This window comes from Rhagoletis pomonella, unplaced genomic scaffold, assembly GCF_013731165.1.
Source record: "Rhagoletis pomonella isolate Grant_MI unplaced genomic scaffold, Rhpom_1.0 Rhpom_scaffold_00002, whole genome shotgun sequence".
NCBI classification, from domain to species: domain Eukaryota; kingdom Metazoa; phylum Arthropoda; class Insecta; order Diptera; family Tephritidae; genus Rhagoletis; species Rhagoletis pomonella.
In genome coordinates this window covers 16,745,270-16,750,222 of record NW_023458556.1, presented here as the reverse complement: position 1 = coordinate 16,750,222, position 4,953 = coordinate 16,745,270, and the positions used below count along the sequence as shown (strand labels likewise).

Below are 4,953 nucleotides of genomic sequence, written 5' to 3'. Positions count from 1 at the left end.
AAAAAAAAATGTGTAGGCGTATTTACCCCAAATATTTGTATTTATTATCGCTTGATATGTGTTGTATGTATGTATATGAAATAAAAAATTTTTTACACATACATACATACATATTTAGCAAAAGAAAATAAAATTTTGTATACAATTTTGTATCTAATCCACTTGATGGAAATAAGCAAATCTCGAAATTACCAGCCAATATATTCTTTATAATTACGTATGTCTGTACATTAGTGTGCTCCAACATTTTTGTTGCGAATTCGGGATGCTCCGTAACGGCATCGAAAAGGGGCGAAAACGGACAGAGTCTGCACTCAATCTTTTTCGAAAATTCCGCAAAGGATCAGGCGTCATAGACGAACGCAAAGAATGATCCGCGATATCCAGGCACCAACAGAAGTGAATACAAGCCCCATTAGCAAAAATAGTGACATAAACGAACCACCGGAAACCCCGATCTACAGAAGCTGGCCGATTTCTGGACAACATAAAACTTGCTGCTTGTCACAATAGTACATCTATGGAGTTGTACAATGCTGCCATCACGTCTAATTGGCTTATTAAGGGAGCTCTGTCCTCTAGCCCTAGAAACAACAATTTTCTAAGCAGTAACCTCGACGTTATTAGATCCTCAGACTATACTAAACCGCGCCTCAATCTTGAGAACAAATTCCCCACGTGTATTCTTTCTTGGAACGATTGACATTACGTACTTAGGCAAGTGGCCGCAGTAGAATGGGCAGGTCTACCAATTACTTCTGATGCAACTGCTGTTATTAAGAAGAAATTGAAATCATAGAGCCCTGACCGTATCTGGACCCTGCCCTAGTGTGCGCTAGGGGTATTTATTACATCGTTACTTCTCTGACTGTCTAGAGCGCCTATGAATTCTGGCGGACTGGAACAAAGTAGTGTGAGCCTTTTTGTAATAACCCACCTGCCGCAAAACTACCAGTGAGGTTGGAAATGTCAACAAGATTACAACATTTCACCCAACACTGCTTGCATACATAATTTAATTAAAAATACTTGTAAATAAATAAATGCGATATTTATAGCAAGCATGTACTGAAGTTTACGATAAATGCATAATAAATAGAGTTGCAATGAAGTGCTAAAGTGCAATAGCCTGAATCAAGGCGAATTGCATTGAAAAATGCAATGAAAAAAGCAAAGTAATATGCATTAAATACTTATATGCAGTACGCACGTAGTTTGCAAAACATATCGTCGTTTAAAGTACAAAATCGCGTATAGTGATTCTGCAAAACCTCGTAACTGACTTTGGGCCCAAAACGATATTTGCTCACCGGAAGCTACTGGCATCAAACCCTTATTTACTTACACTAAAATATCGTTACTTAGACATAAGAGGAAGAGATAATTTGCGATAAAAGAGAGACCCGTTCTGAAATAAGACAAGTTTTATTCTCTCCTATAAAATTAAGGCAACCTCACATTCGAGGTTTTGCATTTTCTTGATACGCGGTTTTGTACTTTAAACGACGATATGTACGTATGTATGTATGCGTGTAAATAAGAAAACCCGCGATAAAATGCAATCTTTATAAAATCGCATGAGTACTTTATAAATGAGCTTTAGTATTTGATTGTACATAAAGTGTGCACTCACACAGAGCCAATAAATAAATGCAATTATCTCGACAACTGTAAAAAGTGGGAGTGGCGCGCACTAACAACCACAACTGGTAAGCTATTGTTGAGTAACTGCACCTACCACATACCCACCAACAAATGCAGCTGAACAAAAAGCTTTTTGCGCCACTCTCAACAACTCACGTTCACACCCTCCCATACTTCTGCAGTACGAAAATGCACAAACTGAATAGTCTCTACGTAAATACATATATATATATATATACAGTATTGGACATATCTATAGCACCCCCCTTTCAAAGCGATATTGTTTGCCACTTATGTTTAGTTATTTGTTTTTAAGAATTTTCAATTAAAATACAGTTCATTCTCTAACAAAACCCATATAAACCCATGTTTTAAACTTTTTAAAAGACCGCAAAAAAGCGCAACAAACTTTCCCTTAAATTTCAAACCTTTTTCTCAGAAGCGTTGATTTTTTAGAATTTTTTTTTGTCTCATTTGCTTCCATATAACGACTAAACACAATTTATTTTTATATAGCAGAAACCAGCAACATCCTCGGCGAAAAAAATTCTAAAAAATCAACGGTAATTTTTAGCCACTTGAAACTTGCACATTATTAGACTAAAATTGAATGGGCTATAAAACTGTGTATTCAAAAAAATTCGACCGCTTCTGAGAAAAAAGTTTGAAATTTGGGTGAAAATTTGTTGCACTTTTTTGCGGTCTTTTAAAAAGTTCTAAACTTGAGTTTATGTGAGTTTTGTGAGAGAATGAACTGTATTTTAATTGAAAATTCTTAAAAATAAATAAATAAACATGAGTGGCAAACAATATTAGTTTGAAATGGGGGTGCTATTGTATTGGCCAATACTGTATATATATTAGGACTATGCGAGGTGGGGGATATTGCTTTGATAAGTGCGCTGGGCTCCAATCTAACCGGTGGCGGATTGGTCGGCTGTTCGTCGTGTTGCATTTATCATAGCTTTGAAGCGATCTTGAACCAAATGCAGGTTGTTGCACCGCATGAAAAAGCTCTCTCACTCACGGAGACAAAATGTCCAAAGGTAACATTTGTACACATAGTATATGTATATGATTATGTAGGTAAGTTGATTTTTGTCACATGGGGCGACGTATACACAATGTGGCAAGTTTACTCGTTTGAGGTGTTAACTTGTTTATGAAATTGATGAACATTTTTGCATCTATAAAAAATATGTGAACTATTTTATAAATGTTTCGAAAAATGTTGGGTACAAAATTGGAAATTTTTTAAATGAATCACGAGCGAGTGAACCAAAGGCGAGTGTAATGCCTGCCTGTACGATACAGATGGAAGACAACGCGGGCAATAATGTCTTAAACAGTACAACGGTGTAAGTTAAATTATTAATTCTCAAACCTGCAGGCAAATAAATTTGATGGTAGAAATGAGAGAACTTGGTATGCAAATATTTTGACATATATATGGGCCATTCCATTGGGACTGGGGGGATATTTTATCCGACAATGTGATCAATTGTGGATTATTTCTATGTCATCGGAACTTATACAACAGCGAAAGATATTTTTTAACATAGAACGATAAATAATGTATAAAACTGCTTTGAATGAATGTGACTGGTGGGACACTGAAAATAACTATATTTTACCTTTGTGCACTCAAAGATGAATTGTAGCCAAAACACTTAATTTTCCCAAAAGATTTTATGGGCTATACGCTTTCGTTTCCAATAAAAACTAGGCTGCGTTGCAGACGTGTTTAAAGCACAGATGGTATAGAACCGATGGCCCGGTATAAACTATTAGTTCTGATATTCATATCAGTACTACATAAAAAATAATAATATTTTTCAAGGCGTAAATAAAAGGCCAAGTTTGTCTGATATTTTTTTTTTTTAGCAGAAATTAACGTGCAGTTTTTTTTGGTTATTATAGGCATTCAGAAAAAGACTTGGAAGCTCCATATTATTGCCATAAAAGTCTTGAAAAATTCTGAAAAAAAGAACCAAAGTATACCGAACAGCATGAAAAATAAAACACGAAGAACCCGAAAAGTGCCGAAAATATCCTACATTTTTTTGCAAATTCTAAACCTCCGCATATATCCGGAATGTAAAACATTAAAAATCCCGAAAAGCTTTGAAGAAAAAATAATAACTTTTCTAAAAATTCCAAACATTCCCGAAAAAGTACCTAACAATCTCGAAAAAATCCTGAGGTTAAAAGACGAATAATGTTGAATAAATTCCGAAAAGTAAAAGCTATAGTATCCCGAGAAAACCTTAAATAGTCTCGATGAACATCTAGAAATTCGAAAAAGTTGTCCACAATGCGGAGTTTTATTAGCTAACCAGAAAAGCTTTAATAGCTATTGCAAACATACTTTTTACCTGATTTCCCCAATAATGCCAGAGTCACATATCAATACCACCCTATATGTAACTGCATACATAAATGAACCCATGACATCAGAACTGATTTTATATTAATATACGTATCTTCACAAAATTAAGATAGTGAAAATAATTTCTAAAGCGCCAAAGGAAACACATTGAATACCATTTAGATAATAATAATGGATTTCGTGTTTGGCCGACCTTCTTCTCCAATTTGTGGCGTGCGCCTTGTTGTCATCACACAACGGGGTGGGAGACCTACAGTTTTACGCCGTATCCAAACGGCGATTGTTTTTTTGTGAGAACGCTAGGACGTTTGCCATTGCCTGCCGAGAGGCGACCGCTATTATAAAAAACAAAATTTTTTTTATTTTTTATATTTTGATGTTGGGTTGAACAGGGCTTGAACCCAGGCCCTGCAGAATGGTAGGGCGCACTGTTAACCACTACAACACAGCGGCCGCCAGATAAGTATGTATGTAAATATCAACGTACACTTTCAAAGCAAAACAGGATTGGCTTTCAGTGTCTATGGTCAGAATTCTTGTGTGCGAAACCACACAGCACGACAACTGAGTAATAAACCGGCAAAAGTGTGGGGAAAACAAGTCGTAAACAAGAATAACACACATAAACTCGTATAAAATTTTATTTAAAAATAAGCCACATAGCCACGAATAAATTGTCTTATATATATACACATATGTACATATATATGTACATGCATACATATGTACATATATACAAAGGCAGAACCACATACCAGTCAGGCAGCAAATGAAAGTCAAAACAAAAATTGCGCAGCAGAAAATTAAATTCATAAACATGCTAAAAGAAGAATAATATTAATAAACAGAAGACTGGAGCAAGTTGAGCGTAATAGGAGAAAAAGGGAAAATTTAAGAAACATAAAAACAAATTATCTATT

General features: G+C 35.3%; 2 long non-coding RNA genes across 2 annotated transcripts in view; one reads left to right on the top strand and one right to left on the bottom strand.

Annotated features, from left to right (window-relative positions):
* Nucleotides 1-1,869, bottom strand: part of LOC118733165 — a 24,292-nt gene extending 22,423 nt beyond the window's left edge. The window contains exon 1 of the long non-coding RNA XR_004992208.1: nucleotides 1,634-1,869. This is a non-coding gene — a long non-coding RNA (uncharacterized LOC118733165). The remainder of the gene's footprint in view (nucleotides 1-1,633) is intronic.
* Nucleotides 1-4,953, top strand: part of LOC118733166 — a 20,380-nt gene that overhangs the window by 13,905 nt on the left and 1,522 nt on the right. The gene's annotated exons all lie outside the window — the stretch shown is intronic.